The sequence below is a fragment of the Anabrus simplex genome, chromosome 12 (assembly GCF_040414725.1).
Source record: "Anabrus simplex isolate iqAnaSimp1 chromosome 12, ASM4041472v1, whole genome shotgun sequence".
Classification (NCBI taxonomy): Eukaryota; Metazoa; Arthropoda; class Insecta; order Orthoptera; family Tettigoniidae; genus Anabrus; species Anabrus simplex.
This window is the reverse complement of record NC_090276.1, coordinates 31,434,277-31,459,608: the sequence shown is the minus strand read 5'-3', so window position 1 is coordinate 31,459,608 and position 25,332 is coordinate 31,434,277. Positions and strand designations below refer to the sequence as shown.

General features: G+C 42.3%; 1 protein-coding gene and 1 non-coding gene across 2 annotated transcripts in view; one reads left to right on the top strand and one right to left on the bottom strand.

Moving 5' to 3' along the window:
- LOC136884547 (uncharacterized) overlaps positions 1 to 25,332 on the bottom strand; it is an 856,985-nt gene that overhangs the window by 333,149 nt on the left and 498,504 nt on the right. The gene's annotated exons all lie outside the window — the stretch shown is intronic.
- Positions 13,434 to 13,588, top strand: LOC137502845 (5.8S ribosomal RNA). The gene has a single exon (XR_011018883.1). It is a non-coding gene; the product is annotated as a 5.8S ribosomal RNA (ribosomal RNA).

Below are 25,332 nucleotides of genomic sequence, written 5' to 3'. Positions count from 1 at the left end.
AGATACTTTATACGCCTTAGTATAGACTGCATGAAAATGATGGCCCCATTTATAATAACGTTTGTAAATGAAAATTCAATATTCATTGACTTGGCCCTCAACGGGCGACTTAAACGCACACTACAGTGTAATGGCTGTAGGCAACCATAGGTCAACTGGTAGAGCAACAGACGCGAAATCGTGAGGTTGTGGGTTCGGATCCCACTGGTGTCCGGTTGGCCATTTTTGTTCTCTACTTAACATCTCTTCTGCCCGTACTAAATGTACGTAACGCGACCTAATAGCTTGAACGTTTGTAATTTCAGTAATGTTTCTTTAGACGCATAATGTACATACATCTTTATTATAGACTAGTACAACTTTCACCGAGCAAACTGGCTGCGTGCTTTAGGTTGCGCAGCAGTGAATTTGAATTCAGGAGATAGTAAGTTTGAACATCACCTTCGGCAGACAGGACGTCTTTTTCCTGAGGTTTATGATTTTCACACCTGGAAAGTCTATGGCTGAGCTTAATTAAGGTCATGGTCGATGCCTTTCCTATCCGAGCCTTTCCCTATCCTTTGATCACCGAACACTGTTAATGTGTTCATGAGAAATTACTATGCCACGTCAGTCTCAGTTTCAGGGAAGTGCCATGGGACTTTTTGAACAATCTTGAAATACACTTTTCTATTACTATTTCTACTTTCAGTTATCCTTGTTTAATTGGTATAAATCAATTTGTGACTGATGGATGAACTGTTCTGTTATGGTTATCAATTCATTTTAGTCAAGAATTAATCTGTACCAAATTTTTAAACAACCTCTTACAGTTTTACAGAAGTGGAATCGTAGAAAGTATTTCTGAAATTCTTGAAGACAACTACCAGCTCAATTCCGAGGTAAGTTGAATAAATGTGATGCCCATTATCATAGATAACGTAACCAAAAGGGTTAATTATATTTCAGAATGGTTGAAGTAGTACTTGCATATTTGTCATAAACATCGCCAGAATAATATGATTTCGGGTGTGAATTCGGGAGATAATAATATTGAACCACACCGTCGGCAGTCAAGAGGACTTTTATGAGGTTTACGATTTTCACACCTGGAAAGACTGCGGATGAAGCTTAATAAAAGTCATGGTCTATGCCTTTACATTCCAAGCCTTTTCCTAACTCTTGTATTTCTATACATCAATATACGGTCATGGCTCAGCTAAACCATTTCCCTCGTGCCGCTGCACTGATAAGCACAACGCCCGTGCGTGCTTTCAGTAATTCCACTCCACTGCATGTTCTTTCTATCTAACTGGCTCTTACATCATATCTCTAGCCAGTGACGGCCCATAGCTCGGACAGACACCAATATCCACTGTTCCAAGATCAGACTAACATCATGTATGAAACAAGGTTTGTGATGCCACTTGCCCACGGCATCGTATGGCACCAACCCTCTACTACAACGAACGCGAACACTGTGTTGATAATTATGAAGAATACCGTCTTGACATTAAATTAGCGGTTGAAACGAATTTAGTTAGTTTCTCCTTTATATTATGCGTCTTGTTTTCTCAAATTTAGCAGTCCCCAAAGCGACACTATACGAAAACTTGCATACACGATAGGAATGATTATGATTGTTGTTTAAATGGGCCTAACAGCTAGGTCATCGGCCCATAATGGTAATAGGTGAACGAAATGAAAATTAAAACTTCAGAATGTATCCACTGAATAGAATATAAAACAAATTATGAGAAAAATATCGTGGAACAAAAACAATCAATGGATCCAATTCACAATGCCTTAATTACTGGGATGATACTTATTATATAAACGGATCCAAAATCCAGCTCACCAGCACCTCATAATGGTTCTAATCACTGATAAAGCAGAACCACGGTGTTCCTCCTACAATGGTACAAATCACAGGTAACGTAGAATCATGGTGTTTTGCGCATTACTGTACTATTCACAAGCAACGCAGACCCATATTGTTCCTCACATAGTGGGACTAATCACAGGCCACGTGTACTCACGATGTTGCTACCATACTGCCACTAATCTTAGGCAATATCGACCCACTATGTATCACACGTTATGGTACTACGCGCAGGCAACACAAACCCATGGTGTTCCTTACATTTTGGTACTATTTTCAGGCAACGCAGACGCATGGTTTTCCTCACATAGTGGTAAAAATTACGGGCGCCAACGAAACCTGTAGTGTTTCTAACGTACACTACTAATCACAGGCAATGTAGCCCCATGGTATTTCTCATAAACTGGTACCACTCATAGGTAACGCAGACCGATTCTGAACACAGTGGAACCGACCGGTGTAACACAAACGAAGGTACTTATCTCAAGCAACGCCCAGACCCGTGATGTTCCTCACATAATGGTAATGCTCCTATATAAAGTACACCCATGGTATTCCTCACAATGTGGTACTAGTCGAAAGTTACGTGGACCCATGATGTTTCGCACGTGACCGTACTAATCACAAGTAGTCTCATGGTTCTAATGTCATCGTAACTTGGTCGCCTCTTACGACAAGCAGGGGATACAGAGGGTGTATTATTCGTCCGCGTCCTCCACACACAGCGGGTGATAGGTGTTCTGTGACACAATGTTTTTGTAGTTCAATTGATCCGAAAGAACAAGTGCAGTGTTCTTGGGAATCTGAAATATAAGTTCAACCTTTCTTAGAATTTCTAGATCTTCAATTAGATGTTCCTGTTCACCATGTAATGTAATGTAATGTAATATTTTATTTTACCTGTCAAGATTAGGTACTTCAGGCTTTCTCTTCCATCTAACCAGCACTGACATACATATATTACATTGTATTACTTTACAATAAGTAGATTTAATAAAATAATAAAAGGATAAAAAAGGATAAAAAGGATACATTCTTAAAACGTTTTTTTTATTTTGCTTTACGTCGCACCGACACAGATAGGTCTTAAGGTTACGTGGGATAGAAAAGGCCTAGGAATGGGAAGGAATCGGCCGTAGCTTTAATTAAGGTACAGCCCCATCATTTGCCTCGTGTGAAAATGGGAAACCAAAGAAAATCTTGAGGTATTCCGACAGTGGGATTCGAGCCCAGTATCTCCCGGATGCAAGCTCACAGCTGCGCACCCCTAACCGCACGGCCAACTCGCCCGGTAAATTCTTAAAACGAATTATCTACATGAAAGAAAGAGGTAGTACATACAAATTTAATAACATTTGAAAAACAAATCGGGTAAGAATTTTAAACTAATCCTCTACCAGGACATCCGTAACAATAGAATGGTTGTAAGTAGCAGTATCAAGTTTGCAAATTATTCTTACTGGCGCATAAAATGTCTCCAAAGTGCTTCCTTGAAAGTGCGGTATTGACCGGCTAGTAATTAACTCGAGATATAGAGAAAGATGAAGGCTGCCACTGCTGATAGACAGTATGATCAATAAAATGCAATTAACCCAGAAAAAGCCCGAATACTTAATGAGGGTGAATACATCGAGGCTCATTAATATATTTTGTCGTCTGTACATGATGATGTTTTTTCAGAGAGTCAAATAGGCAATATGTCTTACGTTCCTAACGTTAAATGAAGATGACAAGGGAAGAGATCAAGTCACGATAACGAGAGGTTAATGAGTCAAGGTAGGAATGAGTGAATAAAGATTGGAAAATGAAGGATACTCAAATGCTTGCGAAATACATTAACGTGTTCAACATTGTTCCTTTAATTACCTGTGAGCCGTTCGGAAGGTTGTTTTCACTAATAGAGACAAATGTGTGTACTTTTAATAAAAAGTGAAATTTTTCCACATTTACGTACTTTTATCTGTATATTTTCTGCGGTAGTTCTGCGTGTTTTTCATTGCAGTAAATGTCTGGATCCATGGCCAAATAGTTATCCTGCTGGCGCTTGGTTCAAGAAGACCCGGGTTGGTTTTTTTTTTTCGTCGCATCGACACAGATATGTCTTATGACGACGATGGGAGAGGAAAGGCCTAGGAAGTGGAAGGAAGCGGCCGTGGCCTTAATTAAGGTACAGCCCCAGCATTTGCCTGGTGTGAAAATGGGAAACCACGGAAAACCATCTTCACGGCTGCCGACAGTGGGGCTCGAACCCACTATCTCCAGATTACTGGATACTGGCCGCAGTTAAGCGACTGAGCTATCGATCTTGGTAGACCCGGGTTCAATTCCAAGGAGGGTCGCGGATTTTAACTTTAGTTGGTTAATTACGATGGCTCTGGGGCTAGGTGTGCGTGTCGTCCAGTACATTACAAATAATCCTAGGTACGGACTCACCCTCACAGAAGCGTAGGGGTCGCCTATAATGTGTCAACCCGAAAGACCTGCACCAGGCCATACGATATTATTATTATTATTATTATTATTAGTATTATTATTACTTCTTTATTCTTTATGGCCAAATAAAGAGCGCGTTCGAACTTATTAGCACTTATGTTGTTCAGTCCATCCTGTATTTAGTCTGCAGGCTTTACAGAAAATTTGTGCTTGTAAATTAAGGTTGTGAATTTTATTCTATCTTGAATGGCTTCCTCATTAATTCCAATTTCATGTACGTATTCACTGACTTTTTAGCCAATTACTTTCTTTGTTAACCTGTTAGTAATCCATTCCATGTAGGTGACCATAAATTTGTAATCGCTGTTTCCTGATGATATCTGATTTTTTCTGTAACTTGATAGATTTCATGTGATTTCTTTTTCATCCAAATTCCATTTTCGCATTTTGGTCTTAAGACTTTTCCTGGGGATTTTTCTTTCTTGTTTCTCGATCGTCCTTTCTAGAGATTTGCAACCAATCATTACATTTTCAGATGCTAAATTGCTCTTGTTTTAACTACTGTATTATGACGTAATTCTGTCGTTTTTGCACCTCCTGAGACCCTAGCTTTGGATTTTTGCAAGATTTAACTTACACTAGGTTAAGGGTTGGGTAAAGTGTTAAAGAACACAGAATAGGCACCTTTTTAAAATATTTACTAACTTGACCACTATCATATGTGTTGTTTCTTTTGTTTGAGTCATCAGTCCATAGACTGGTTTGATGCAGCACTCCATACCACCCTAGCCTGTGCTAAACTTTTCATTTCTACGTAACTACTGCATCCTACATCTGCTCTAATCTGCTTGTCATATTCATACCTTGGTCTACCCCTACTGTTCTTACCACCTACACTACCTTCAAAAACCAACTGAACAAGTCCTGGGTGTCTAGAAGATGTGTCCTATCATTCTATTTCTTGTTGTCAAATTTAGCCAAATCGATCTCCTCTCCCCAATTCGATTCAGTATCTCTTCATTTGTCATTCGATCTATCCATCTCACTTTTAGCATTCTTCTGTAAAACCACATTTCAAAAGCTTCTATTCTCTTCCTTTCTGAGCTAGTTATCGTCCATGTTTCACTTCTATACAATGCCACGCTCCACATAAAAGTCTTCAAAAACATCTAATTCCTATATGAATGTTTGAAGTGAGCAAATTTCTTTCCATATGAAAGCTCTTCCTTGCTTTGCTAATCTGCATTTTATGTCCTCCTTACTTCTGCTATCATTAGTTATTTTACTACCCAAGTAACAATATTCATCCACTTCCTTTAAAACTTCATTTCCTAATTTAATATTTCCCGCATCACCCGCCTTTGTTCGACTGCATTCCATTACTTTTGTTTTGGACTTATTTATTTTCATTTTTTACTCCTTACCCAAGACTTCGTCCATACCATTCAGCAGCTTCTCGAGATCTACAGTCTCAGATAAAATAACAATATCATCGGCAAATCTCAAGGTTTTGATTTCCTCTCCTTGGATTGATATTCCCTTTCCAAATTCCTCTTTGAGTTCCTTTAGTGGCTGTTGTATGTAAACATTGAAAATGAGGGGGACGAACTGCAGCCTTGCCTCACTCCTTTCTGGATTGCTGCTTCTTTTTCAAAGCCCTCGATTCTTACCACTGCAGACTGATTTTTATACAGATGCTAGATAATTCTTCGTTCTCGGTATCTGATCCCAATCACATTCAGAATTTTATTAGCTTGGTCCAATCAGCATTATCAAATGCCTTTTCTAGATCTATGAATGCCATGTACGTGGGATTGTCCTCCTTGATTCGATCCTCTAAGATCAGACGTAAAGTCAGGATTACGTCACGTGTTCCTACATTTCTTCTGAAGCCAAATTTATCTTCTCCCAACTCAGCTTCAACTTTTTTTTCCATTCTTCTGTAAATAATACGTGTTAAAATTTTGCAGGCATGAGATACTAATGGTGCGATAGTTTTCAGACCTGTCACCACCGGCTTTCTTGGGAATAGGTATAACAACATTCTGCCTAAAAGCAGATGGGACTTCTCCTGTCTCATACATCTTACACACTAAATGGAATAACCTTGCCATGCTGGTTTCTCCTAAGGCAGTCAGTAATTCAGAGGGAGTGTCATCAATTCCAGGTGCCTTGTTCCTATTTATGGCTCTCACAGCTCTGTCAAACTCTAACCTCAAAATTGGGTCTCCAATTTCATCAGCATTAACAGCCTCTTCTTGTTCCAGCACAAAATTATCTACATCTTCACCTTGATACAACTGTTGGATATGTTCCTTCCATCTTTCTGTTTTGTCTTTTCCTAGAAGTGGCTTTCCATCTGAGCTCTTAACATTCATACACCTAGAGTTCCTTTCTCCAAAGGTTTCCTTGATTTTCCTGTATGCAGCATCTATCTTTCCTAGGACCACACAACCTTCGACATCCTTGCACTTCTTTTCAGCCAGTTTTCCTTAGCTACCTTGCACTTTCTACCGACTTCATTGTTTAATCGCCTGTATTATTTTTCTGCCCTCTTCATTTCTAGCATTCTTGTATTTTCGTCGTTCATCAATCAGGTCTAGTATCTCGTGAGTTATTCACTGATTCTTAGTTGATCTTTTCTTCCTTCCTAGCATTTCTTCAGCAGCCCTGCTGACTTCATTTTTCATGACTATCCACTCTTCCTCTATTGTGTTTCCTTCAGCCTTTTCATTTAGTCCTTTTGCAACATGTTCCTTGAGACAATCCCTCACGCTTTTTTCTTTGAACTTGTCTAGATCCCATCTTTTTGCATTCTTTCCTTTCTTCAGTTTCTTCAACTTCATATGGCATTTAATGACCAGCAACTTGTGGTCAGCGTCCACATCTGCTCCTGGGAAAGTTTTGCAATCCATCACCTGGTTTCTGAATCTCTGCCTAATCATAATGTAGTCTATTTGATACCTTTGAGTGTCTCCAGGTCTCGTCCACGTATAAAGCCCTCGTTTGTGGTGTTTGAACCAAGTATTGGAAAGGACTAAATTATGATCAGTGCAGAATTCAACCAGCCGAATTCCTCTTTCGTTCCTTTGTCTCAATCCGAATTCTCCTACTGTATTACCTCCTCTTCCTTGGCCTACCACTGCATTCCAGTCTCCCATCACAACTAGATACTCGTCACCTTTTACATATTGTATTAAATCTTCTATCTCTTCATATGTTCTTTCGATTTCCTCATCATCCGCTGAGCTAGTAGGCATATAAACCTCCACTACTGTTGTGGGCATTGGCTTGGTGTCTATCATGACGACAATAATTCTTTCACTATGCTGTTCGTAGTAGCTTACCCGCTGCCCTATTTTCTTATTCATTATTAAACCAACTCCCGCATTTCCTCTGTTTGATTTTGTGTTGATAATTCGGTAGTCGCCTGACCAAAATTCCTGTCCTTCCTGCCAACGTACTTCACTTATACCAACTACATCTAACTTTAGTCTATCCATCTCCCTTTTCAGATTCTCTAATCTACCACAACGCTTCGAACTTCTAACATTTCACGCTCCGACTCGCAGAATGTCAGTATCCATCTTCCTGATGATCGCCCCCTCTCGTGTAGTCCCCACCCGGAGATCCGAATGGGGGACTAGTTTACCTCCAGAATATTTTACCCGGGAGAAAGCTGTCATCAGTACATCATTTGTACAGAGAGAGCTGCATGTTCTCGGGAGTTTATTACGGCTGTAGTTTCCCGTTACTTTCGGCCGTGTAGCAGTATCAACACAGCTAAGCCATGTTGAGTACTATTACAAGGCCATATCAGTCAATCATCTAGACTGCCGCCCTTGCAACTTCCGAAAGGCTGCTACCCCGCTTTCGATGAACCATTCCTTAGTCTGGTCTCTCAACAGATACCCATCCGATATGGTTGCACCTGCGGCTCGGCTATCTGCTTCATTGGGACACGCAAGACTCCCCACCGCGGCAAAGTCACATGGTTCGCAAAGTATAATATACTTCAGGACTCAAGCCCTACATATACATTGAAAATCAATGACGGACTTAGATATGTATTACACTGACTTGGTTTAACATTGTTTTCAATGTGTTTTTTCACCCTTGTTGCGGCTGATATATAAACCACCTAACGAACTGGTTGAAATTATTACATGTCTATTAATTAATAATTAAATATTGTTTTTCCAAAATTTTCAAATTTTGTTTGGTACACAAGTTTTTCACTCAAATTGTTTTACTTGTGAAAATATGTGAATAACCGAACGATCAAGGCAGGTTAATATCTCAGCTATGGTATGTTCATCTGGTAATTAAAGAATTACAAATTTCATAGGACTATGTCCATGATGTACCAAAACATGCATTGAATTATTGCATTGTTAGAGTTTAAAATGTATTATTCCATTATTAGGGCTGTCATTATATGTTATTATCAATAAAAATTACTTGACATGAGTTGTCTTGGTTAAGACCTGGGGTATAGTATACTATACCCGCAATTGTATATAACCATAACATATCCGTCTAATGTAATTTTGATCCTAAACACAGTCCATATTATTCACTAACATGTGTTCTTTACAATTCTATCAAACTCTTGGTTAAGGAAAGCATATATCTTTGTTTACCTGCTAAATAATCAGGTTCTCTCGAAGAAGTAGACGCACTGTATTCCGCCATTTTACACCCGATACCCTGTAGTGAGCATATCCTAGTTTTTTTTTGCTAGGGGCTTTACGTCGCACCGACACAGATAGGTCTTATGGCGACGATGGGATAGGAAAGGCCTAGAAGTTGGAAGGAAGCGGCCGTGGCCTTAATTAAGGAACAGCCCCAGCATTTGCCTGGTGTGAAAATGGGAACCACGGAAACCCATTTTCAGGGCTGCCGACAGTGGGATTCGAACCCACGACCTCCAGGATGCAAGCTCACAGCCGCGCCCCTCCTAATTGTTTTGTTTTTTTCTTCCACTGATAGTTCTCAATTGCTCCCACAGATGTTACCATGCGCTAAAAATGCAGCAAGCGACAATACAAGAGGCCACATCGTGCCTCAAACCTAAGGTATAGTATACAATACCGGGGGTTCCAGGAGGATTAGTTATTTTATTGTATCAGTTCCAAGTAATTTTGTATTATCTTTGAAGTTATTATTATTATTATTATTATTATTATTATTATTATTATTATTATTATTATTATTATTATTATTATTATTATTGCAGTAAGTGCAAGCTCAAGAAATATAATAGGGTGGATACTCCTCTCTATGAAAACAGGCAAGATGGTTATTGTGGGGGTGATAAGGAAGATGTATAGTCCAATTCACTGCGTTAGTTGTAATACAACTGTATGCTAAGGCACCAATTTTTCATCTAGTCAAGCTTCTGATATTGTTAGAGCAGGTGGGTTAGTAGACGTGCCGTCTAGACCGCTCTTATGTGATGTAGCAACAGTAACGTAGGTTCTAGGGGTTCTAACAAGTCGTACCCCTGATATTTATTCATACCTCACAGCATAAACTTTGTGCGGGCTAGTATATACTTGTTACTTGATTAGGTAAGTTTGCATTCTATCCTATTACTGCAAAAATATCTGGGCTATAGACCATACCTTAAATAATGTTTCCTAAATTCTGGGACCGAGCGGGTTTTATTGTCCACGTGTCTCCTGCTGAAGGAGTTTCCCAGGCGAATATTGAACATTCATAACCCATTGATGGCAATTTCCCTTGGGCCATAAAGACTTCCCGCTGTCCTTGGCGATGCTACGTGAACAGAAATTACTCAACATACAAGTGATATCGTAAATTAGAACATGCAAACCAACCACGTCTAATTTCATCTAAGTTATTAAAGAACTGAATTGTGTGGTCGGATTGTACAACTTCTACCACAAGGTTAATCAGACTGAGTAGAACTTCTATTAGCAACAAATTACCTTTGGGTACGGTAGGCTACTAAATCAGGGATTTGAGGCTGAACGCAAAACGGAGCAAGGGAAGAGAAGAGAAGAGAAGAGGGAAGTGTGTCGTGTGTTGTGGCAGCGCCTGCTTCTAAAACACATTCAGCCCTAAAGGCAGGCAGGCAGGCAGGAGCATGTCTCAGCAGACTGAAATTCAATTAGGTAGCCGTCACATTCTGTAACAGACCTGTCACTTGTACACACTTTAGCCAACTTGCTGCCATCATAAGACACTAAACCGCACTGTAATATGTCAGCTCCTTAAAACGATTCACTAGCAACGCGAACTAAACTATTCTAGCACACTTTGAATTCGCAACTCTGTGATCAAATATTAATAAGAATGATCCAATTTACATACAGTGCAATTAATCAAACAGACTTTCTTACATTTACGAACGTTAAGAGAACGCGTCCTGAGGGTAAGAGACTCAGAGATAAGCAAGTTAATAACAAGACTAGCAGTTTCCCCCTGGCTCCGCCCGCAATGTACAAAGTATGGTGTTGTTCGTTACTTTCCTCACGCATGTATTTGCAAAGTTTCGAGTTAATGAAATAAAGCACATCATCTGCTGTGATAATAGACGGTAATATTGTGTCAACAAAACACTTGAAAATAAATCACACAAAGAAATTGAATTACACGTTCCTTGGAACAACACTACGTGCCGAACTGTTAAAAAGTCCTTCAAAGGACTTGTCATGGAGACAAATGTAGTCATAATTTTTCTCGAATCTACCAATTTAAGTAATTATTACCTCAAAAGAATGTGCTTGATCCACTGAGTGTTTTTAGACCAAAATGGGCTGCGTACCGTAATTAGAACGAAAGATATGATCGCTTCAATGAAACAAAATGTTGAAGAAATGAGATGTCAAATTGAATGTGCACTCGTAACTTTCCTCAGAATCAACCAATTTGAATAGTTAAGAGCTGAAATGAAAGAGATTAATCCGCTGAGTGTTCTTAGGTGAAAAAGAACTCCATACCTCAATTAGAACCAAAGATATGATTGCTTCAAAGAGACAAAATGTTTAAAAATATCTAATAATTTGGGGAAGGCGGAAGTAAAGTGATTTATAGTACCTGATGACAAATCTGTGCATGAATACTTTTCAGTTTAAAAAAGAATGAAGGAAATCGACCGGATAGAATGGCTGGACTGACCGACTTTAGTTATCATTAAAAAAAATGTAATATATAGATTGGGCTCTAGGCGAAAGGAGTTTGGAATTTTATGAATGACAAGTCACATATCTTTTGCTACGAAATCTATTTTTTTAAATATCTGCAGTGCTAGCCCTTGAGGCAAGCAATTCAATGTTGAAAATATCCTAAGGTATGAGCCATGAATTTTAGGTAAATGAAATACAATTATGAGAATGTATTAATTTTCGAAAAAATCCAAACCGTCTGAGGGCACTGAACCAAGGAACACATTACAGAAAGAATTATGTAAATAAGTTAATTTGGCTAGGATTTGAATAATAGAGGAAAAGAGTAAAATAATAAGCGATTTTAGGCTGCTTTTCCGGAAATGCATTTAGGCCGGAAGTGATTTTTCGATATTTGAACTTCTTAGTTTGATAGTGCTATCCTAGTCTCAATTTGAAACCTTTCCGGGCGCTTTTTCCCCTTCAAATTTTGCCACAATTAAGGAAATTGCTTAATTTTACGTTTTTTTTGGTAGTATGGGGCCTCCTGGTTTGTTTGCCGAGAAGCGTTTTCAACATTGAAATTGTTTCAGTTCTTAGCTCAACACTGGAATTTACGTGTGAAATTTTTTTTTTTCTGTCAGAAAACTTACTGGCTAAATGCTATTGCGCAGTTTCAAAAAAACACGAACTCGCGTGTATTCTTGAACACACCTGCTGATTGAACGCAAGCCCCACTATCGTTCCCTGCAAGGTTGTTGCTGACAGGCATTAAATTTTCCCTAGGAAACTTAATCTTCAAAATTGTAGATAATTTAACTCGGCTTAGACTTGTTTTTACTTATAATATGATATTTACTGTTAAAAGGAAGACAAAAAATTTTAAAAAACTTTTATAAGTAGCACCGGCAACGTTATTTTAATACAAAAACTATCTTAATTTGCAAGCCTACAAATCTAAATGATTTGGCACGATACACCGCCAAGATGAATCTAATCCTGCCTGACATTCTGACTGTAAAATCCACACGCATTGCCTCCACGACCGCACCATATTTTGAATATTGTTTTAATAGATAATGTGTATTATTGACAGAAAATAATACCATAGCCCTTCCCCATCTAAAATATCTTCTCTTTTTATGGTTCAGTATAGTGTTTTGAATGGAAAATAGCATCTTTGCGGAGGTGGTAAAATGCATCCATCATATCCCCTGCTTGGCGTAATAGGAGACTAACCAGAGCTTTTAACTTGGGAGTGTGGGGTAAGAACCACGGGGTCCCTAGCTGAGTACTGGTATTGCTTCCATTTTATTGTGTCAGGCTCCTCACTTTCATATTTTCTATCCGAACTCCCTTGGTAAACTTTTGTTTTCTTATGTCTTTACGCTGTTTTGAGCCGTGGACATATTTAATCTTCCCCTTTCCCCCTACTCCTGGTCCTTGTCATTCTTTTCCCCAACACTCAAATTTTTCTAAGAGTGAGAACTCATTCATTTTCTGTCTGATTAGTGACAAAATAGAGTATGGTTACCCACTTGTACTCCCTCTAAAGACCACTACCTCCACTACAACTTCTGGAAAACAAATCTTTCCGTCATACGTGTCCTGAAAAGGTTCCCGAACATCTGTGTTTGTTAGGTGCTTATTGACCAATTATTCCCATGTTTTGGGGCGAGGCTCCCTGGAGGAGCGAGACTCCTGCCGAGCCCGCTGTTGCGAGCTCAGGCGAGTCCTGTTCGTACTGTGTAAGCGGCGGCCCCGGCCGTCGCCGACAGGGGGAGTGTCGCGGTCCGCGTCTCCCACGACGCAGACGTTCGACATTGGGTACCTACCTCCTCGCTCAGTGGAGGGTACCCGTCGCGGCTTCGGCCCGGCGGGAAGGTTTTAAATGAACGCCACGCCCATGCTCGAAACACTTCTTAGCTCTGTGACGAGAAACCCATGAAAATGATTGCTTCTCCTCCACTCACCGTGGAGAGAACGATCGAAAAATGAAAAAAAACAACCCTGAACGGTGGATCACTCGGCTCGTGGGTCGATGAAGAACGCAGCAAATTGCGCGTCGACATGTGAACTGCAGGATACATGAACATCGACATTTCGAACGCACATTGCGGTCCATGGATTCCGTTACCGGACCACGCCTGGCTGAGGGTCGGTTGCTAAAACTGAACGCGACATTGCGTTCGGAGGGTGGGAGCGTCGCGGTTCGTGCGGCCACGGCCGCCGCCGCGTCTTCTGAAAAGAGCTTCACCCCGGTGGAGCTGGACCGGTCGACACCACCACTGAGAGTGTGTGAGACGGGAGGGTTGGTCCGCGCAGCGTCTTTGTGTCTGCTGGCGCCGGTTCGCCGCCCTTGCTCCGCGACCAAGCTCGAAAGTTTGTGCTGTGTGTGCAGCGACCGAACATTTTGTGCGACACGCACAAACCAAACATGACCTCAGAGCAGGCGAGACTACCCGCAGAATTTAAGCATATTATTAAGCGGAGGAAAAGAAACTAACAAGGATTCCCTTAGTAGCGGCGAGCGAACAGGGAAGAGCCCAGCACCGAATCTCGCAGGTTCACCCTGCCGAGAAATGTGGTGTTTGGGAGGGTCCACTTATCCCGGGAACCTGCGGCGAGTTCAAGTCCTTCTTGAAAGGGGCCACGCTCCGCAGAGGGTGCCAGGCCCGTAGAGACCGCTGCGGCTTCCAGGAGGATCTCTCCTTAGAGTCGGGTTGCTTGAGAGTGCAGCCCTAAGTGGGTGGTAAACTCCATCTAAGGCTAAATATGACCACGAGACCGATAGCGAACAAGTACCGTGAGGGAAAGTTGAAAAGACTCATAACTAATTCATGGGGAGTGTATTCAAAAATATTAGAACAAATCTTCATGCAGATTGTACAGATGAGTTTTTCTAGCTTAATTGAAGTAATGTCTGTCAGATCTACCATTTAATATGTTTCTAGCAGGTCATTCATCGTAGTTACACACGTATGCTGTTGTTTTGGCTTGACAGACACAGACTGGTGGTGATTGAAGGAACCCTGCTGGTGCTGTGATCATGTGTGCTTCCCTTACTGGTGCATCTTGACATCCCCATTTTTCAGCAGGATAACGCCCGGCCTCACACAGCAGGAGGGGCATCCCTGGCCTGTCTTAGTGATGCAAATATGCTTTCACTAGCCAGCATGTTTCCAGACCACTCGCCGATCGAGAACTTCACGGACCAGATTGGATGATAAATTCAGTCAGTGACGGCTACGGAAGGTATGGTGGGTCAGTTGTGTTAGTTGTGGCAGGATCTTCACCAGGAAAACATTCGTCATCTCTGTTTACCATACTCGGCCGTATCACCAACTGTTTTCGTTCTACAGGTAGTCCAACACATTGATAAGTGTTCCGGCCTATCATTCGCTTGTCCTCCCCTAGTTACACGCTACTATCATGACGTACTCAGATGGCAGCACTCTTCAGTATAGTGAATTGAATAGACTTGAGCTTGATGCCTATGAGCGGGGTGAGATGAGGGAGGCAATATGGCAGTGTTGTTATCCTTTTCATCGGCACACAGCGGCTAATATTTGTGTATTAAATATGCAATTATCTAAAAGTAGAATCTGTAGGTGTAAATGAACACTTCATTCAATTCGAGTTGGTGATTTACGGCTAACAGAACTAAGTTTTTTCTGTAAGAAAAATTTGGAAGCATTGGCAAAAACGGTGGTTCTGAAGATCCAGGATTTTTTGACAGACTGCACGCAGAGTGTAAAGGTGGGAAGTAAATACATCGACTAAGTTTTTATAACGTCGGGAATAGTACAGGGTAGTGTTAGAGGGCCACTCCTATTTACGGTATTTAACAACGATCTGTCCAACGAATTTCGAAGTGAATACAGATTTTTTGCGGATGACTGCATAATATATTATATATAGGGCTATATACTTCATAAGCGGGCACTCGATAACAAAATAAAAATAAATCCTCGAAAATGCAGTTTCATAGAAATGGGAAAGAAACATACGCAAGGTGACTTTGAATACTGTCTTGAATCGGACGTTCTGGTACAGAGTAACTCGTGCAAGTACCTAGCAATCCACATAAAAAGAGAGATCTAAAACGGGACACCCACGCAGGAAACTGCCTCTGTGAATCAGTGGTACAGTGTCGGCCTCCGGATCCCAAGATAGCGGGTTCAACCCCGACAGAGGTAGTCGGATTTTTGAAGGGCGGAAAAAAATCCATTCGACACTCCATGTCGTACGATGTCGGCATGTAAAAGATCTCTGGTCATACATTTGGTGTTTACTCGACACAATTCATTAAATCTTAGCCATAGACACCCAAGAGAGTTTCGGTTTACTCTGTCTGCCATCTAGTGGACCTAGAGTACAACGGAACGTCGAAATTGACGAGCAGACATCCAGATGGCGTCAAATTGAAATGTCTGCACACGGTAGCTGAGGCCATACTATTATTATTATTATTATTATTATTATTATTATTATTATTATTATTCACGTGGGAAGTGTAATTACTAAATGGTACAAGTTCTTACACTTTGTGATGAGGGTGCTATAGGACAGCAGTTCTTAGGCGAAGACTCGGGTCTACGTATCACTCATTATCGCAGTCCTGGAATATGGAGCAGCCGTATGGTATCCATACCAAACAGGACTCGGTAAGGAACATGAGATGGTACAGCAAAAGGCTGCAATATTCGTGCTTAACGATTTCAATCCTAGAAGTAGTGTGACAAGTATGATAGAGAAACTTGTGGAAGATACTGGGGACTAGAAGAAAACGAACACGGTTTTGTGCCTTGTATAATGCCATGACAAATAAGCCAGCTTCGGGAGAGTTGAACAGTCGACTAGAAAAGCCCTGTAACATAAGAAGAAGAAATCATCCACATAAAGTAAATAATAGGTTGCAGAAAACTAGCCAGGGTAAATATTTGTTTGTAAATTGGGGAATTTATGATTGAAATGTACACTGAAGTAAATGGAAATTGCAACACCCAGAATAATTACACTTTCAGGTCCCTCTGACCGCAAGTTTAGACAGCAATCAATACTGGATGTGCCCACCACGAGCTGCAATACATTGATGAATTCGTCGAGGCATGGAGTCAACAAGGCCCTGGATCTCTTCCTGAGGAATTGTGGCCCATGCTTGCTGCACTGCACGGGTCAGTTGTTCCAGAGTTGTGGGTGACTGAGGACTATTGGCCAGTTGTCGACCCATCATGTCCCACACATGCTTAATAGGACTGAGGTCCGGGGATCTGGCGGGCCATTCTAAGGTTGTGATGTCGTGGAGAGCTTCTCTGGAGATGCGTACAGTGTGAACCCAGGCATTGTCATGCTGAAACATCCCATTAGCAATGTTCGCCATCAGAGGGACAACCACTGGATTGAGTACCATATCAACGTACTGTTGAGCAGTCATAGTGCCCTCAACAAGCACTAATTGTGATTTCATATTAAAGCCAATAGCTCCCCAGACCATAATGCTTGGAGCTGGCCCTGTGTGACTCTAGACAATAAGATCTGGGCGGCCCTCCCTCCCTCCGGTACGTCAGCGCACACAATTCCGGCGATCACTGCGGGCAAGACAGAAGCGCGATTCATCACTAAAGACGACCCTATACCATTCGTCGACCCACGTCGATCTTTCTCGACACTGGCCAGCCTTACACGTCGCTGTTGTGGGGTCAATGGAACACCTTCTACAGGGACACGGGCTCGTAAGCCAGCTGCACGCAGGCGAATACCAACAGTTTGTTGTGTAACGTGGGGTGCCACAGCTGCTCAAATTTGTGCTGCTGTTGCACGAGGTTCCATCCGGGCCATCCGAATGATACGGCGATCCTCTCTCACAGTTGTCTGTCGCGCTGGGCCTGTGTTCGGTCTACGAGTGTGGGTACCTTCATTTGACCACTGCTGCCATACACGTTGTACCGTAGATGCCTGTCTGCCAACACGTGCAGCGACAGTCCTTAGCGATAATCCAGCCTCACACAGCCCAATTATCAGAGCCCTCTCAAACGGCGCGCTCTTCTCTGTCGTCGAGGTATGTATGACCGGGAACACTTCACTGCACAGACTGAAAGTCAACTACGCTACACCAGAGTCCGTATACTGGAGTTGATTCCTCCGCGACCAATCACGTGGGGAGACCTGTAGCAACAATCCAATGGGTCTGAAACTTTGATCGTTTACATACCTACATGCCATCGTTCCATATCTTGAAAATCGACACAAACGACCAATGCCTTCATGGTGTTGCAATTTCCATTTTCTTAAGTGTATTACTTGCAGCAGTCATAGAGCATTTCCCAAAAATGTAAGATACTTACAGAATAGACTCCAGCATTCTGTAAATTGTTTGTAAATTTCTCTATGATTGTGTCATATTTTAATGAAAGGCTCAATCCACTGTAAATTTTAGTATTAAGGCATCTGAATTATTTAAGGTATGTGTGAATTTGTACATGAACGTTCTGTATATGCAATGCTAAGTTAATAATAATTGGACCGCTCAATCTATTGTAAGTAATAGTGGAACATTTTGAAATGCTTAAGGTAGTTGTAAATTTGTATACGACTGTCTTGTAATGTTAAACCAGTAGTAAGGTCAACCTATAGTATTGTAAGCCATAGTGTTAAGCACTGGAAATAATTAAGATGTGCGAGAATATGTGTTTGACGATGCTGAATTTAAAATGTTAAACTAGTAGTATTTGTTGCAATACTTTATTTCCATGGAATTGCTTGTTGTACTCTTGTTGTTGTTGTACTTTATTATCACACAACTGTAAGTGATCATTACCACCGGGATATTTCCCAATTACGATGTATTTAATAATAATATTTGAGATGTGGTGCTGGAGGAGGATGTGAAATATTTCATGGACAGAAAGTTCACAAAAAAACAAATTCTGATCAGAATGGCTGAAAAATATCTTTATTATCAAGAATAAGAAAGAGACGGGACCAATTAACTGGCCTTGCCTACAGACACGATAGTTTTATACTTGATGTCGTGGAAGGAATGATTCGAGGCAAGAAAGGAAGAGGAAGACCTTAGACTGCAATACTCGAGACAGATCAGATAGGATGTAGGAGCAGGCTCATGTGAAGGAATGAAGAGATCAACAGATTATAGAGAGGATTGTAGAGGAAGAATTGCTGCCAACCAATCTTCAGATTCAGAATTAAGAAGAAGCATTAAGTTTGTCCTGCAAGTGGTTGCAACTCTATTTTTAATTTTTACACTTTCAGTTCAGTTAGCTATAAATAATTTAGTTGTTAATTATATTCTTACTCAATAATTACGGTTCTTATCAATATTTTACTATACAAAATCTATTTTAAATTTTTGGTAGATAAGACAAAATTCATGTCTATTTTTACACAAAATATTATTTTAATTATTTTAGTTAACATTATAGTATTTATGTACGTATGTAATATATAAAGACGTGAACAACTCGGTGTAAAGAGTTTATTACACTGGTTAGACTTAAGGTAAGATCACCTTGCCTTAATCTTGTCTGGAAACATAAATCGTTAAACATTAATCAAAACCAACCAATAAATTCTTGGTGCTGCGCAATATTTTGATGATTTTTCTTTCTACTAAGATGTCCTGTACCTGGACCCACCTACATGTCCCTACAATGGCCCTTTCACAGTTCATAATTGCTTTTGCAAATGAGTAATTTGGGCTGTAGTGAGTTATATGCGACATCTGCCAATCATAGGGTTCTTGTCCATTCAAAATACACTGACTGACAGTGACAATGCAACACCAAGGAGGAGTGGTTAGAAAGGGATGAAAGTTGGGGAAAAAACAGAGTCGGCACGGAAGAATAATTGATGTTTATTTCAAACCGATATGCAGGTTGCACAATGCGCACGGCATCGACTCAGTAGGATGTAGGACCACCGCGAGCGGCGATGCACGCAGAAACACGTCGAGGTACAGAGTCAATAAGAGTGCGGATGGTGTCCTGAGGGATGGTTCTCCATTCTCTGTCAACCATTTGCCACAGTTGGTCGTCCGTACGAGGCTGGGGCAGAGTTTGCAAACGGCGTCCAATGAGATCCGACACGTGTTCGATTGGTGAGAGATCCGGAGAGTACGCTGGCCACGGAAGCATCTGTACACCTCGTAGAGCCTGTTGGGAGATGCGAGCAGTGTGTGGGCGGGCATTATCCTGCTGAAACAGAGCATTGGGCAGCCCCTGAAGGTACGGGAGTGCCACCGGCCGCAGCACATGCTGCACGTAGCGCTGGGCATTTAACGTGCCTAGAATACGCACTAGAGGTGACGTGGAATCATACGCAATAGCGCCCCAAACCATGATGCCGCGTTGTCTAGTGGTAGGGCGCTCCACAGTTACTGCCGGATTTGACCTTTCTCCACGCCGACGCCACACTCGTCTGCGGTGACTATCACTGACAGAACAGAAGCGTGACTCATCGGAGAACACGACGTTCCGCCATTCCCTCATCCAAGTCGCTCTAACACGGCACCATGCTAGGCGTGCACGTCTATGCTGTGGAGTCAATGGTAGTCTTCTGAGCGGACGCCGGGAGTGCAGGCCTCCTTCAACCAATCGACGGGAAATTGTTCTGGTCGATATTGGAACAGCCAGGGTGTCTTGCACATGCTGAAGAATGGCGGTTGACGTGGCGTGCGGGGCTGCCACCGCTTGGCGGCGTATGCGCCGATCCTCGCGTGCTGACGTCACTCGGGCTGCGCCTGGACCCCTCGCACGTGCCACATGTCCCTGCGACAACCATCTTCGCCACAGGCGCTGCACCGTGGACACATCCCTATGGGTATCGGCTGCGATTTGACGAAGCGACCAACCTGCCCTTCTCAGCCCGATCACCATACCCCTCGTAAAGTCGTCTGTCTGCTGGAAATGCCTCCGTTGACGGCGGCCTGGCATTCTTAGCTATACACGTGTCCTGTGGCACACGACAACACGTTCTACAATGACTGTCGGCTGAGAAATCACGGTACGAAGTGGGCCATTCGCCAACGCCGTGTCCCATTTATCGTTCGCTACGTGCGCAGCACAGCGGCGCATTTCACATCATGAGCATACCTCAGTGACGTCAGTCTACCCTGCAATTGGCATAAAGTTCTGACCACTCCTTCTTGGTGTTGCATTTGCTCTGTCAGTCAGTGTACTTCCGTTGGACACTATTTCCGTCACGTTCTCATAAAACCTGGAGGAGTGAGACGGATGTTATACAAATAAGCAATAAGTAGCCAGCCGAAGATTGGTCCTAGAGTGACCAAGATTTGTATCTTAGCTCGCTTCTGCACGGAACGAATTGGCCCTGCTGTGTCGCGCAGCTGTGAGCTTGCATTCGGGAGGCTGTGTGTTCCAGCCCCACTGCTGGTAGCCCTGAAGATGCTTTTCAATTTTTTCCATTTGCCCACCAGTTGAATGCTGGGGCTGTACCTTAATTAAGGCTACGGCAGATTACTTCCCACTCCTAGCCCTTTCCTATCCCACCTTCGCCATAAGACGTATATGTGTCGGTGGAACGTAAAGCAAACTGAAATAAAACCACCCACATTTCTGCTCTCTAAAACAGAGGCAGAATCTAGAACCAAAACTACAGAGAGCAACACGCAGTTTAAAACATGTCATAGAGCAGCTTATGTTTCGCCACGTTTTAAATAGCACATCGTCAGGCTGAGAAAATAAATGATTCTGGTAAATATTCCTTTGCACGTCTACTTCAATACAGTTGTAGTAAAACGAATTCTAGGAAGATGCAATTGACAGCTGATGTTAAAGCGTGGCACCCACGACATTATGCAACTGTTCATACATGCTTGTGTATAATATATCGGAGGAATGAAAGCTTTATATGCTGACATAGGCCGCATCTGCACTTGACTGGAATATATTATTGCTCCTGAAGCATGAAGAGAGACCGGAAATACAGAGACAGGAAAGCGACGTAAGGGTGGAACATTGGGGCTTGTTGCTCATATCCGGCTACGGGAGAACGGCTTTTGTCCTGCTGTCACGCCCTTGTAGCTATGCATGCGGGGTCACATGATCGCTTCTCTATGTTCTATCAACAAACAGCAGCCCTACTCCGCCACACACCGAGTATCTCTTCTTCGCGCGAGAGTAATTAGTTAACTCTCACTGGGTCATTATCGTCGTCTTTAGTGGTTTTCAGCAGAACAGCAGAAACGTTCAGCACGGCAAAGACACTCTGTTTCTTAGCTAAGAGAACTAAACCTTCAAAATTATAATTCCACGAACCAGCCGCGAATCGAACCCAGGAGTCTTGAACCAAAGACCATTATCATTCTACACGCGTTTCTTTTGAGTCAGTTTTCTCACATATTCATGTCGAGTTGTGGGTGCGTTTTGTGTCACAAACCGTGGACTTGGCCCAGTTTTACAGTCGATTGACCTTCATGATGACCACCGTACGTGAAAGGATCTATTCAACTACTGTATGCTTCTGTAGTGGTTCTGTGCCTGTAAATAAATTAGTATGATTTTAGACAAACATAAACACTCCACCAGAGACTGCGGATTTATCCAAACACGTCCTAAATCCCCGGCCAAGTTGGGAATCAAACCCGTTTTACCACTCAAACTGAAGGTCCAAACGATGGCTACTTGAATTGGTTCATATTAGTGGTTATTTTATCCTTCTTGGTGGTGATTATTATTATTATTATTATTATTATTATTATTGTTTAAAGTCCGGCCCCGTGGTGTAGAGGTAGCGTGCCTGCCTCTTACCCGGAGGCCCCGGGTTCGATTCCCGGCCACGTCAGGGATTTTTACCTGGACCTGAGGGCTGATTCGAGGTCTACTCAGCCCACGTGATTAGAATTGAGGAGCTATATAACAGTCAGATAGTGGCCCCGGTCTCTAAGGCCAAGAATAACGGTCGAGAGGATTCGTCGTGCTGACCACACGACACCTCGTAATCTGTAAGCCTTAGGGCTGAGCAGCGGTCGCTTGGTAGGCCATGGTCCTTCAAGGTCTGTAGTGCCATGGGGTTTGGTTTTGGATTATTGTTTAAAGGAGCTTTAACAGCTAGGTCATCGGCTCTAATGATAAAAGGTGCAACGAAATGAAACGACAATTAAAACTTCAAAATGATGATGATGATGATGATGATGATGATGCTTCGTGTTTAAAGGGGCCTAACATCTAGGTCATCGGCCCCTAATGCTATACGAGACGAAATGAAATAAAAAAATTGAAAGTCCAAAATCCTCCACTGAGCAGAATTAAAAACGTGAGGATGAAGAAGGAATGGATTAAAATGAATTTAAAACAATCAGTGAATCCGACCCGCAAGGCCTCACATTCACAGAAACTGACGTAAAATGAGAGTATTACTGACCAAGGGACTGCTTCTATAGCGTATTACTGAATGGATGGTGTTTGCAGTCTAAAGGGCCCAAAATCTAATTCATCCGCTCCTCCTAATGGTACTTATCGCTAGGAAAGTAGAACCATGGTATTTGTCATGTTGCGGTACTGATCAAAAATAGCGTAGGCTTGCGGCATTCCACACATTATGGTTCTACTCACAGGTAATGAAATTGGCACATGTAATACAGATCTGTGGTGCACATTGCGGCGCCATTTACAGCCAACGCAAACCCATGGTGTTCATCACATAAGTGTAATAACCTCAAGGACTCGTACTATCCTGTGGTTTTCCTCATAGAATGGTTACTAATCATGGGCAAGCCAGAACCATGGTGTCGCTCATATAGTGGTACTAATGACAGGTATTGCAAAAGCCGGCAACGCACTCTGTTGCTACTATCACAAACCTATTTTTTACCTAACATAGTGGTAGTACGCGCAAGTAAAAGCGACCCATGGTGTTCCTCGCGTGGTGGTACTAATTACAAGTAGTCTCATGGTTCTAATTCCATCATCCCTTGGTTATCCCTTTTAGTCGCTTCTTACGACAGGCAGGGGATACCGTGGGTGTATTCTTCGTCTGCGTCCCCCACCCACAGAGGGTAGACAGAGAGACAAAAGAAGGGAGCCTTCACTTCGAAAAATGAAGTAACGGACAAAGAAAGAGCACGGAGGGCGTGAAAAGGAAAGACTCCCTAGGCCTCGGAAACCTAACTGCGTTGGGATCGGAAAAGAACAAGAGTTAACCAAGGGAGGTCGGAAATGATACATGGAAGTGAGGATCCTGGCACAAGTAAATGGAAGCAATGCGAGGACTCAGCTAAGGGCCCCGTGTTCGCCAAACCACGCTTCCAAGTTGAGAGCCCCTGGGGCCCCTTTTAGTCGCCTATTACGACACGCAGCGCATACCGTGGGTGTTTTCTTCATCTGCATCCCCCACCCACAGGGGGTACTTCAAAATGTATTCACTGACTATAACCTAAAACGAATGCTGATTTAAAAAAATGACCATGCACCTAAAACAATCAGTGGATCCGAATCACAATGTTTTGTATCTGGAATGATGCTTGTTGTCCAAAGGGGGCCAAAAATCCACGTCACCGACCACTCGTAATAGTACTAATCACTGGTAAAGCAGAACTATGATATTTCTTCAGTAGTAGTACTAATCGCAGGTAACGAAGAATCATGGTGTTCCTCGCATGGTAGTACTAATGACAGATGATGTTGACCCATGGTATGTTACAGATAACGGTACTATTCACTGGTACCACAGATCATGACGTTCCTACCCACAGGCCACGTATACTCATGGTGTTAATCACATAGTGATACTAATCATAGGCAATACAGACCCACGATATATCACACATGATGGCACCATCCACAGGCAACACAGACCCATGATGTTTTTCATATAATGGTATTACTCCCAGCGTATTCCTTCCTCGGTGACACTAATCACAGGACCAGCTGGTACGAGTTCCCCAGGTAGTAGTGATTATTGCTCTAAGAGGGGGCACAACCAGACACATGTAATAGTACTAATCGCAGGTAAATTCGACGCATGGTGTCCATTACGTAATGTTACTAATCACAGATTGTCTCACCGGTCCGAAAGTATCATCCTTTGACCACCTCTTGCGACAGGTAGGGGAGACCGTGGGCGTATCTTTCATCTGCGTCCCCTGCCCACAAGGGTGTTAACCCAGAACTCTTAGACCAAATACCAGCATGCTATGTAGTTAGTTGCGAAGTAGAAAAGATATAATTCTTTTCTGGTTTGTACTTCCGTCTCCCTTCTCGCATATTTGTGTGGAGTCGTGGGTGTCTTCCTTGTCAAAAACTGTGAACTTCATGACCTTCATGAGAGCCACCTACGTATTCAACTCCTATGTGGCATTTTTCTTACTGTACTGGTTATGTTTCGTGTAAATAAATTAATATACTTTGAGAGAAACTGAAACACTTTTACCCGATGCTGAGGAATTGTACGTACACGTCATAAATCCCCAACCAAGCTAGGAATCGAATCCGTTTTTACCCCACAAACTGAGAGTTAAAACGATGTCCATTTGAATTGGGTCATTTTTTTTGCTAGTTGCTTTACGTCGTAACGACACAGATAGGTCTTATGGCGACGATGGGACAGGAAAGGCCTAGGAATGGTAAAGAAGCAGCCGTGGCCTTAAAGTACAGCCCCAGCACTTGCCTGGTGTGAAAATGGGAAACCACGGAAAACTATCTTCGGGGCTGCCGACAGTGGGGTTCGAAACCATTATCTCCCGGATGCGAGCTCACAGCTGCGCGCTCCTAACCGTACGGCCAACTCGCCCGGTTCGGGTCATATTACTGATTATCATATTCATCAACATCATTATCCTCATTGTTTTTACATCCAGCTAACTACTTGTACGGTCTTCTCAGACGCCGATGTGCCAGAATTTTGTTCCACAGGATTTCGTTTATATGC